Below are 12500 nucleotides of genomic sequence, written 5' to 3' on the forward strand. Positions count from 1 at the left end.
GTACGGTTACTGTGGGGACAACGTCATCAATCCACTTACTAATGAAGCCAGTGACTGTGGTGAACTCCTCAATGCCAACATATTCTAGTCTGTGCAAGAAAAACAGTCCTGTTTCTTAGTTTGTTGATGGGAGAGAAAACAGGAAAGCAGATATATTTTTGAGAAAAAAAAGATGTTCCTTCTCTTCTCTGGAGTCTGTCCTTACCCTCCATTCATCCCTCCCTCCCTCCCTCCATCTGTATTTACCAGGGCCTAATCTGCTGTTCCAATGGAGATTAGTTTGAATTTTCAGGCTGTACGCCTCTCCACTTCCTACTAATGATACCACCATGTACGCAGTGTCACACGTCCCAAATCTCACTCTATTCCCTATAGAGTGCACTTCTTTTGACCAGTGGCCCATAGTGTGCACCATATAGGGAATAGGATGCCACTTGGGACGCACGGTGTCACAGATTGAAATGGATCCTACTGCTGCTATGCTTTATCATACCCATACCTCCCCTTTTAACTTTAATTAATTCAATTAACTCTAAGCAATTATACTCTAATTGTATTCTGTCCCCATTAACTTTCGATGACTACATAGCTTGTTGCAAAAGTAGAGTTCCAAAGATTCTGTCTGTGGGCATGTCCCGAATGCTACCCTATTCGATCTATGGGTCCTAGTCAAAAGTAGTGTGCACTATATAGGGATTAGGGTGCCATTTGGGATGCACTACTAAGTGTATCCTGAAAAGTAGCGTTCCATACTACTGTGATACTGGCAGTTTTGTACAACAACCAAACCACGATCGAATTACTCTTCCATTACTGAACACTTCTAGGATCGTGCTGAGATTGAGAGAGAGAGATACTTCCTACTTCCTTCTAGCTCACATAATTTACAGAGGAAATGAGAGAAAGATGAAAGACAATAAGTAGAAGATAGATGGAGAGAGAGAATGCTTCTTTACTTTATTTTAGTATTTTACCTCACATAATTTAAACTTGAAGATGTAGACATAAAAGCAACGTATGTAAGTCCATACCAGGACGGCAGGTAGCCTCTTAAGCTACGCTAAATGCTAATAGCACTGTTACGAATACCAGTCGCCCTAAAAAACATTATGTACACTTAGCATTAAGTAGCCTAACCTCTTAAGCCCACCCGCCACGCAGGCGTCCCATCTAGCCATCTGGAAATGCAAATGCGCTACGCTAAATGCTAATAGCACTCGTTAAAACTCAAACGTTCATTAAAACACACATGCAGGGTACTGAATTAAAGCTACACTCGTTGTGAATCTAGCCAACAAGTCAGATTTTTAAAATGCTTTTCGTCGAAAGCATGAGAAGCTATTATCTGATAGCATGCAACACCCCGAAGTACCTGAAGGGGATGTAAACAAAATAATTAGCATAGCCGGCGCTACACAAAACGCAGAAATCAAATATAAAACATTCATTACCTTTGACGAGCTTCTTTGTTGGCACTCCTATATGTCCCATAAACATCACTATTGGGTATTTTTTCCGATTAAATCGGTCCATATATACCCAAAATATCGATCTATGAAAAGTGAGTGATCCAGAAAAAAACAGCGTTTTGAAACGCAACGTCATTTTTTTAAATTAAAAAAGTTGACGATAAACCTTCACAAAACACTCCAAAATGCTTTTGTAATCCAACTTTAGGTATTAGTAAACGTTAATAATCTATCAAATTGATCACGGGGCAATGTGTATTCAATAGCTCCACGTCTTCAAATCATGGTCGGAAATCTCTCTTCCAAAACATCCTGTCGGAGACCGGAAGGAATGGGGTCTCTCTTACTCGTTTGACCAAGAAACAACCCCCAGGCAATTGACAAGACTAGCGACATCGTGTGGAAGCTGTAGGACTTGCAATCTCGGCCCCATCTAATTTGCTGTCCCATAGACAATACATGCAAGTGGCGCATTGATATTTTTTCCAGTTTTTGGTGATCAGTTTTCCTTGCGCTTTTCGATGAAACACACGTTCTGTTATAGTCACAGCCGTGATTTAACCAGTTTTAGATACGTCAGAGTGTTTTCTATCCACACATACTAATCATATGCATATACTATATTCCTGGCATGAGTAGCAGGACGCTGAAATGTTGCGCGATTTTTAACAGAATGTTCGAAAAAGTAAGCCCTCAGCTTAAGCAGGGTCACTGTTACGAATACCCAAGCCAACTAGGTGAAACACCTGTCAATGTGTCCTTGAGCAAGGCACTTAAAACGTCTTGATGCTACCCATCCCTTTAGCGGGATAATTGTCATCAACAACCACTGAATAGCATAGTGCCACATTCACATAATATTACTAAAAATATTTATATTCATGAAATCACAAATGCAATATTGCAAAACACAGCTTAGCCTTTTGTTAATCCACCTGTCGTCTCAGATTTTGAAAATATGTTTTACAGCGAAAGCAATCTAAGCGTTTGTGTAAGTTTATCAGTCGCCCTACAAAACATTATGTACACTTAGCATTAAGTAGCTTGGTCACGAAAATCAGAAAAGCAATCAAATGAATCGCTTACCTTTGATGATCTTCGGATGTCTTCATCAGTAGGAGAGGGAAAGGCGATAGCTGTCCAAACTCTGTTGCGCAAGCAAAACTCATGTGACCATCTGACGCGATGTTATCTTTCTGGCTAATTTTTCAAAATAAAAGCCTGAAACTATGTCTGAAGACTGCTGACACCTTGAGGAAGCGATAGGAAAAGGAATCTGGTTGATATCCCTTTAAATGGAGCAAAGGGAGGCTATGGAACATGGAATTTTCAAAATAGAAGCCACTTCCTGGTTTGATCACCTATCATACTACTATGGCTGACTGTAAAACAACATATTTCGTCCTCTTCCTCAGACTCACCATCCTCCTCCTCATCTGCATCTCCAATCTTGACCACCTGCCCTTCCTCTCTGGTCAGCCCCCCCCATACTACTATGGCTGACTCTGTAAAACAACATATTTCGTCCTCTTCCTCAGACTCACCTTCCTCCTCCTCATCTGCATCTCCAATCTTGACCACCTGCCCTTCCTCTCTGGTCAGCCCCCCCCGTCCCTACTCCTTTCTTCTCCCCATTTTCTTCTTCCTCTAGACTCCCTCCTCCTCACCCCTGGTCTCTTACCCTTCCCCACTGTACTCTCATCATCCACCATCCATCTATAGCATGACTAGACCCAGCCTCATCTACACCTCCATCTATAGCATGACTAGACCCAGCCTCATCTACACCACCATCTATAGCATGACTAGACCCAGCCTCAACTACATCACCATCTATAACCTGACTAGACCCAGCCTCATCTACACCACCATCTATAACATGACTAGACCCAGCCTCATCTACACCACCATCTATAACCTGACTAGACCCAGCCTCATCTACACCACCATCTATAGCATGACTAGACCCAGTCTCATCTACACCACCATCTATAACCTGACTAGACCCAGCCTCATCTACACCACCATCTATAACCTGACTAGACCCACCCTCATCTACACCACCATCTATAACCTGACTAGACCCAGCCTCTTCTACACCACCATCTATAACCTGACTAGACCCAGCCTCAACTACACCTCCATCTATAACCTGACTAGACCCAGCCTCAACTACACCTCCATCTATAACCTGACTAGACCCAGCCTAATCTACACCTCCATCTATAACATGACTAGACCCAGCCTCATCTACACCTCCATCTAAACTAACAGTGTGTTAACCCTCCACCAAAGGAAAGACCAATTGATAGAATCAATAAAATAAGTATGGACAGAGCCCTCACATGACCTCTCAACTACAAAACACTCCCAGCATGCATTTGGGGGCGGGGGTCAGGGGGTGGTGAGTGAGAGGTGAGTGAGAGAGAGTGAGAGGGAGTGATGGGAGGGTGAGAGTGAGTGGGAGAGGAGAGAGAGACAGTGCGTGGTGAGACAGAGTGAGTGAGTGAGTGGTGAGTGAGTGGTGAGTGAGTGGTGAGTGAGTGGTGGTGAGTGAGTGAGTGAGTGAGTGAGTGAGTGAGTGAGTGAGTGAGTGAGTGAGTGAGTGATGGGAGTAGAGAATCAGCAGCATTCAACTTTAAGAGTGTCCCAAACAGGAACTTTCAATACATTTCTGCTCATTCACTACCGATTCTATATGGTAAATAGGGTGCCATTTTGGACATAGACAGAGATATTTCAATGAGCTGCTTTAGCTTCATGTCATTAACCACAGAAGAAGATGGTCCTTCTGTAGCTCAGTTGGTAGAGCATGGCGCTTGTAACGCCAGGGTAGTGGGTTCGATTCCCGGGACCACCCATACGTAGAATGTATGCACACATGACTGTAAGTCGCTTTGGATAAAAGCGTCTGCTAAATGGCATATATTATTATTATTATTATATTAAGATATACAAGAGAGAAGAATAAGGAATGGATAGTTATTAATTAAATGGGTTATTATGGCCGGGGATGAAAACCCTTTGATATTCTGTTGGTGTTCAGGTGAAGAGTTTACATCACTTTTCGCAGGTCAAGCCGATCAGACAGAAGAAGGGGTCTTATCCACAAATGATGACTTGGGAAACAATGAGGTGGGCTGATAAGGCCAGTCACCATGGTGACTGAGTGTAATGGCCGACATTAGAACGCGGACGGTGGCATTCTAGAGGGCTGAGTCGCTGGAAAGATTCCGACTGCTATTGTTGTGGCTCAGTACGTAGAGGTAGAGATAGGATCATCCCCATGGGTCTAGAGAGGGAATACTACAGAGGAGAAGAAAGAGAGGGAAGGAGTAGGAGGGAGGAGGGAGGTGGGAGGAGGGAGGTGGGAGGAGGGAGGAGGGAGGAGGTGGGAGGAGGGAGGTGGGAGGTGGGAGGAGGGAGGAAAACACAGAAGAAGACAATTGGCACAGTGCGCAAACTCTAACTTTTTAATCTTTCTTGACTAATAATTGTATTTATTTATTACCCTCTGTCTTTCCCTCTCTCTCCCTCTCTCTTTGTCTCTCCCTCTCTCTTTGTCTCTCCCTCTCTCCTTGTCTCTCCCTCTCTCTTTGTCTCTCCCTCTCTCTTTGTCTCTCCCTCTCTCCTTGTCTCTCCCTCTCTCTTTGTCTCTCCCTCTCTCTTTGTCTCTCCCTCTCTCTTTGTCTCTCCCTCTCTCTTTGTCTCTCCCTCTCTCTTTGTCTCTCTCTCTTTGTCTCTCCCTTGTCTTTGTCTCTCCTCTCTCTTTGTCTCTCCCTCTCTCATTGTCTCTCCCTCTCTCATTTTCTCTCCCTCTCTCATTGTCTCTCCCCTCTCTTTGTCTCTCACTCTCTCTTTGTCTCTCACTCTCTCATTGTCTCTCCCTCTCTCTTTGTCTCTCCTCTCTCTCCCTCTCTCTTTGTCTCTCCCTCTCTTTTTCTCTCCCTCTCTCTTTGTCTCTCCCTCTCTCATTGTCTCTTTGTCTCCCCCTCTCTCATTGTCTCTCCCTCTCTCATTTTCTCTCCCTCTCTCATTGTCTCTCCCTCTCTCTTTGTCTCTCACTCTCTCTTTGTCTCTCACTCTCTCATTGTCTCTCCCTCTCTCTTTGTCTCTCCCTCTCTCCCTCTCTCTTTGTCTCTCCCTCTCTTTTTCTCTCCCTCTCTCTTTGTCTCTCCCTCTCTCATTGTCTCTCCCTCTCTCTTTGTCTCCCTCCCTCTCTCATTGTCTCTCCCTCTCTCTTTGTCTCTCCCTCTCTCTCATTGTCTCTCCCCTCTCTCTTTGTCTCTCCCTCTCTCTTTGTCTCTCCCTCTCTCATTGTCTCTCCCTCTCTCTTTGTCTCTCCCTCTCTCTTTGTCTCTCCCTCTCTCTTTGTCTCTCCCTCTCTCATTTTCTCTCCCTCTCTCATTGTCTCTCCCTCTCTCATTGTCTCTCCCTTTCTCATTGTCTCTCCCTCTCTCATTGTCTCTCCCTCTCTCATTGTCTCTTTGTCTCTCCCTCTCTCATTGTCTCTCCCTCTCTCATTTTCTCTCGCTCTCTCATTTTCTCTCCCTCTCTCATTGTCTCTCCCTCTCTCTTTGTCTCTCCCTCTCTCTTTGTCTCTTCCTCTCTCATTGTCTCTCCCTCTCTCTTTGTCTCTCCCTCTCTCTTTGTCTCTCCCTCTCTCATTGTCTCTCCCTCTCTCTTTGTCTCCCCCTCTCTCTTTGTCTCTCCCTCTCTCATTGTCTCTCCCTCTCTCTTTGTCTCTCCCTCTCTCATTGTCTCATTGTCTCCCCCTCTCTCTTTGTCTTTCCCTCTCTCATTGTCTCTCCCTCTCTCATTGTCTCTCCCTCTCTCTTTGTCTCTCCCTCTCTCATTGTCTCATTGTCTCCCCCTCTCTCTTTGTCTCTCCCTCTCTCATTGTCTCTCCCCTCTCTTTGTCTCTCCTCTCTCTTTGTCTCTCCCTCTCTCATTGTCTCTTTGTCTCTCCCTCTCTCATTGTCTCTCCCTCTCTCATTTTCTCTCCCTCTCTCATTGTCTCCCCCTCTCTCATTATCTCTCCCTCTCTCTTTGTCTCTCCTCTCTCATTGTCTCTCCCTCTCTCTTTGTCTCTCCCTCTCTCATTGTCTCTCCCTCTCTCTTTGTCTCTCCCTCTCTCATTGTCTCTCCCTCTCTCTTTGTCTCTCCCTCTCTCTTTGTCTCTCCCTCTCTCCTTGTCTCTCCCTCTCTCTTTGTCTCTCCCTCTCTCTTTGTCTCTCCCTCTCTCCTTGTCTCTCCCTCTCTCTTTGTCTCTCCCTCTCTCTTTGTCTCTCCCTCTCTCTTTGTCTCTCCCTCTCTCATTGTCTCTCCCTCTCTCCTTGTCTCTCCCTCTCTCTTTGTCTCTCCCTCTCTCCTTGTCTCTTTGTCTCTCCCTCTCTCATTGTCTCTCCCTCTCTCATTTTCTCTCCCTCTCTCATTGTCTCTCCCTCTCTCTTTGTCTCTCACTCTCTCTTTGTCTCTCACTCTCTCATTGTCTCTCCCTCTCTCTTTGTCTCTCCCTCTCTCTCTCTCTCTTTGTCTCTCCCTCTCTCTTTGTCTCTCCCTCTCTCTTTGTCTCTCCCTCTCTCATTGTCTCTCCTCTCTCTTTGTCTCTCCCTCTCTCATTGTCTCCCTCTCTCTTTGTCTCTCCCTCTCTCATTGTCTCTCCCTCTCTCTTTGTCTCTCCCTCTCTCTTTGTCTCTCCCTCTCTCTTTGTCTCTCCTCTCTCTTTTCTCTCCCTCTCTCATTGTCTCTCCTCTCTCATTGTCTCTCCCTCTCTCATTGTCTCTCCCTCTCTCATTGTCTCTCCCTCTCTCATTGTCTCTCTCCTTTCTCATTGTCTCTCCCTCTCTCATTGTCTGTCCCTCTCTCATTGTCTCTTTGTCTCTCCCTCTCTCATTGTCTCTCCCTCTCTCATTTTCTCTCGCTCTCTCATTTTCTCTCCCTCTCTCATTGTCTCTCCCTCTCTCTTTGTCTCTCCCTCTCTCTTTGTCTCTTCCTCTCTCATTGTCTCTCCCTCTCTCTTTGTCTCTCCCTCTCTCTTTGTCTCTCCCTCTCTCATTGTCTCTCCCTCTCTCTTTGTCTCTCCCTCTCTCATTGTCTCCCCCTCTCTCTTTGTCTCTCCCTCTCTCATTGTCTCTCCCTCTCTCTTTGTCTCTCCCTCTCTCATTGTCTCCCCCTCTCTCTTTGTCTCTCCCTCTCTCATTGTCTCTCCCTCTCTCTTTGTCTCTCCCTCTCTCATTGTCTCTTTGTCTCTCCCTCTCTCATTGTCTCCCCCTCTCTCATTGTCTCTCCCTCTCTCATTGTCTCTCCCTCTCTCTTTGTCTCTCCCTCTCTCTTTGTCTCTCCCTCTCTCATTGTCTCTCCCTCTCTCTTTGTCTCTCCCTCTCTCTTTGTCTCTCCCTCTCTCTTTGTCTCTCCCTCTCTCATTGTCTCTCCCTCTCTCTTTGTCTCTCCCTCTCTCTTTGTCTCTCCCTCTCTCATTGTCTCCCCCTCTCTCTTTGTCTCTCCCTCTCTCATTGTCTCTCCCTCTCTCTTTGTCTCTCCCTCTCTCATTGTCTCTCCCTCTCTCTTTGTCTCTCCCTCTCTCTTTGTCTCTCCCTCTCTCATTGTCTCTTTGTCTCTTCCTCTCTCATTGTCTCTCCCTCTCTCATTTTCTCTCCCTCTCTCATTGTCTCCCCCTCTCTCATTGTCTCTCCCTCTCTCATTGTCTCTCCCTTTCTCATTGTCTCTCCCTCTCTCATTGTCTCTCCCTCTATCATTGTCTCTCCCTCTCTCATTGTCTCTCCTCTCTCATGGTCTTACTTTCTGTCTCTCTCTCTCTCTATTGGCATGAAAAACATTGTGTCAATATTGCCAAAGCAACAATGTCAAATCAAATCAAATAGTTTTTGTCACATACACATGGTTAGCAGATGTTAATGCGAGTGTAGCGAAATGCTTGTGCTTGTGTGCTTCTAGCACTCTGTTCCCTATGTAGTACACTACTTTATAGCACTCTATTCCCTATATAGTACACTACTTTATAGCACTCTATTCCCTATATAGTACACTACTTTATAGCACTCTATTCCCTATATAGTGCACTACTTTATAGCACCCTATTCCCTATATATTGCACTACTTTATAGCACCCTATTCCCTATATAGTGCACTACTTTATAGCACCCTATGCCCTATATAGTGCACTACTTTATAGCACCCTATGCCCTATATAGTGCACTACTTTATAGCACCCTATGCCCTATATAGTGCACTACTTTATAGCACCCTATGCCCTATATAGTGCACTACTTTATAGCACCCTATGCCCTATATAGTGCACTACTTTTGTACAGAGCCATATGGGTGTGCACTACATATAGAGTATGGTGCTATTTGGAACATAGAGCAGGACTTGGCTGCCATCCAACTGAACGAACCGCCTCCTCTCCTCTCCTCTCTGCTCTGCTCTTATCTCCTCTCTGCTCTTATCTCCTCTCTGCTCTTATCTCCTCTCTCCTCCTCTCCTCTCCTCTCCTCTCCTCTCCTCTCCTCTCTGCTCTTATCTCATCTCATCTCTGCTCTTATCTCCTCTTCTCTCTCCTCTCTCCTCTCTCCTCTTATCTCCTCTCCTCTCTCCTCTTATCTCATCTCCTCTTCTCTCTCCGCTTCTCTCCTCTTCCCTCTCCCTTTCTCTCTCTCTCCTCTCCTCGTCTCTCCTCTTCTCTCTCCCTTTCTCTCTCTCCTCTTCTCTTCTCGTCTCTCCTCTTCTCGTCTCTCCTCTTCTCTCTCCCTTTCTCTCTCTCTCCTCTTCTCGTCTCTCCTCTCCTCTCTGCTCTCATCTCATCTCTCGTCTTGTCCTCTCCTCTCTTCTCAGCCTCTCTTCTCTCCTCTCTCCTCTTCTCTCTCATCTTAATTCCCCTTCTCTCCTCTCTCCCCTTCTCTCCCCTTCTCTCTTCTCTCCTCTCTCCCCTTCTCTCTCCTCTTATCTCTTCTCTCTCCTTTCCTCTCCTCTTCTCTCTCCCCTTCTCTCCTCTCTCTTCTCTCCTCTTCTCTCCTCTTATCTCCTCTCCTCTTCTCTCCTCTTATCTCCTCTCCTCTTCTCTCCTCTTATCTTCTCTCCTCTTCTCTCCTCTTATCTCCTCTCCCCTTCTCTCCTCTTCTCTCTCCCTCTTCTCTCGCTCTCCATCACTCATTTGTTTTCTGTTTTCCTCTATTCTTTCTGCCCTCTCATCCTCATCCCGTCTTGTCTCCTACTCCCGTCTTGTCTCCTACTCTCGTCTTGTCTCCTACTCCAGTCTTGTCTCCTCCTCCCATCTTGTCTCCTCCTCCCGTCTTGTCTCCTACTCCCGTCTTGTCTCCTACTCCCGTCTTGTCTCCTACTCCCGTCTTGTCTCCTACTCTCGTCTTGTCTCCTACTCCTGTCTTGTCTCCTACTCTCGTCTTGTCTCCTACTCCTGTCTTGTCTCCTCCTCCCGTCTTGTCTCCTACTCCTGTCTTGTCTCCTACTCTCGTCTTGTCTCCTACTCCTGTCTTGTCTCCTACTCTCGTCTTGTCTCCTACTCCTGTCTTGTCTCCTACTCTCGTCTTGTCTCCTACTCCTGTCTTGTCTCCTACTCTCGTCTTGTCTCCTACTCCTGTCTTGTCTCCTCCTCCCGTCTTGTCTCCTACTCCTGTCTCGTCTCCTACTCTCGTCTTGTCTCCTCCACCTGTCTTGTCTCCTACTCCTGTCTTGTCTCCTACTCTCATCTTGTCTCCTACTCCTGTCTTGTCTCCTACTCCTGTCTTGTCTCCTCTTCCTGTCTCGTCTCCTACTCCTGTCTTGTCTCCTACTCTCGTCTTGTCTCCTACTCTCGTCTTGTCTCCTACTCTCGTCTTGTCTCCTACTCCTGTCTTGTCTCCTCTTCCTGTCTTGTCTCCTCTTCCTGTCTCGTCTCCTACTCCTGTCTTGTCTCCTACTCTCGTCTTGTCTCCTACTCTCGTCTTGTCTCCGACTCCTGTCTTGTCTCCTACTCTCGTCTTGTCTCCTACTCCTGTCTTGTCTCCTCCTCCCGTCTTGTCTCCTACTCCTGTCTCGTCTCCTACTCTCGTCTTGTCTCCTACTCTCGTCTTGTCTCCTACTCCTGTCTTGTCTCCTCTTCCTGTCTTGTCTCCTCTTCCTGTCTCGTCTCCTACTCCTGTCTTGTCTCCTACTCTCGTCTTGTCTCCTACTCTCGTCTTGTCTCCGACTCCTGTCTTGTCTCCTACTCTCGTCTTGTCTCCTACTCCTGTCTTGTCTCCTACTCTCGTCTTGTCTCCTACTCTCGTCTTGTCTCCGACTCCTGTCTTGTCTCCTACTCTCGTCTTGTCTCCGACTCCTGTCTTGTCTCCTACTCTCGTCTTGTCTCCGACTCCTGTCTTGTCTCCTCCCCACCCATTCATTCATCATAATGTTTCCCACCCCAAGTCAAGTCATTCAGTTTAATCTGGAACATTACAGAAATGAATGAATGCTCTCTCTCTCAATTCAATTAAATTCAAGGGGCTTTATTGGCATGGGAAACATGTTAACATTACCAAAGCAAGTGAGGTAAATAATATATAAAGTGAATATATAAAGTGAAATAAACAATAAAAATTAACAGTAAACATTACACATACAGAAGTTTCAAAACAATAAAGACATTACAAATGTCATATTATATATATATATATACAGTGTTTTAATGTACAAATGGTTAAAGGACACAAGATAAAATAAATAAGCATAAATATGGGTTGTATTTACAATTGTGTTTGTTCTTCACTGGTTGCCCTTTTCTCGTGGCAACAGGTCACAAATCTTGCTGCTGTGATGTCACACTGTGGAATTTCACCGAGTAGATATGGGAGTTTATCAAAATTAGATTTGTTTTCAAATTCTTTGTGGATCTGTGTAATCTGAGGGAAATATGTCTCTCTAATATGGTCATACATTGGGTAGGAGGTTAGGAAGTGCAGCTCAGTTTCCACCTCATTTTGTGGGCAGTGAGCACATAGCCTGTCTTCTCTTGAGAGCCATGTCTGCCTATGGCCTTTCTCAATAGCAAGGCTATGCTCACTGAGTCTGTACATTCCTTACGTTTGGGTCAGTCACAGTGGTCAGGTATTCTACCACTGTGTACTCTCTGTTTAGGGCCAAATAGCATTCTAGTTTGCTCTGTTTTTTGTTAATTCTTTCCAATGTGTCAAGTAATTATCTTTTTGTTTTCTCATGATTTGGTTGGGTCGATTTGTGCTGCTGTCCTGGGGCTCTGTAGGGTGTGTTTGTGTTTGTGAACAGAGCCCCAGGACCAGCTTGCTTAGGGGACTCTTCTCCAGGTTAATTTCTCTGTAGGTTGTGGAAGGTTGTGGAAGGTTTGGGAATCGCTTCCTTTTAAGTGGTTATAGAATTTAACGGCTCTTTTCTGGATTTTGAGAATTAGTGGGTATTTATTTGGTGTTCTACATTGTACACGGAGGATATTTTTGCAGAATTCTGTGTGCAGAGTCTCAATTTGGTGTTTGTCCCATTTTGTGAAGTCTTGGTTGGTGAGCGGACCCCAGACCTCACAACCATAAAGGGCAATGGGCTCTATGACTGATTCAAGTATTTTTAATTGGTATGTTGAAATTTATGTTCCTTTTGATGGCATAGAATGCCCTTCTTGCCTTGTCTCTCAGATCGTTCACAGCTTTGTGGAAGTTACCTGTGGCGCTGATGTTTAGGCCGAGGTATGTATAGTTTTTTGTGTGCAATAGGGCAACAGTGTCTAGATGGAATTTGTATTTGTGGTCCATTATTTTGGTCTTACTGAGATTTACTGTTAGGGCCCAGGTCTGACAGAATCTGTGCATAAGATCTAGGTGCTGCTGTAGGCCCTCCTTGGTTGGTGACAGAAGCACCAGATCATCAGCAAACAGCAGACATTTGACTTCGGATTCTAGTAGGGTGAGGCCGGGTGCTGCAGACTGTTCTAGTGCCCACGCCAATACATTTATATATATGTTGAAGAGGGTGGGGCTTAAGCTGCATCCCTGTCTCACCCCACGACC

The 12500-nt window shown here is 45.6% G+C and overlaps 1 protein-coding gene across 1 annotated transcript in view; it reads left to right on the top strand.

The window, feature by feature from the left end:
- Positions 1-12500, top strand: part of LOC118379214 (potassium voltage-gated channel subfamily B member 2-like) — a 368839-nt gene that overhangs the window by 167053 nt on the left and 189286 nt on the right. The window lies entirely within an intron of this gene.

This window comes from Oncorhynchus keta, chromosome 28 (assembly GCF_023373465.1).
Source record: "Oncorhynchus keta strain PuntledgeMale-10-30-2019 chromosome 28, Oket_V2, whole genome shotgun sequence".
Taxonomy (NCBI): Eukaryota; Metazoa; Chordata; class Actinopteri; order Salmoniformes; family Salmonidae; genus Oncorhynchus; species Oncorhynchus keta.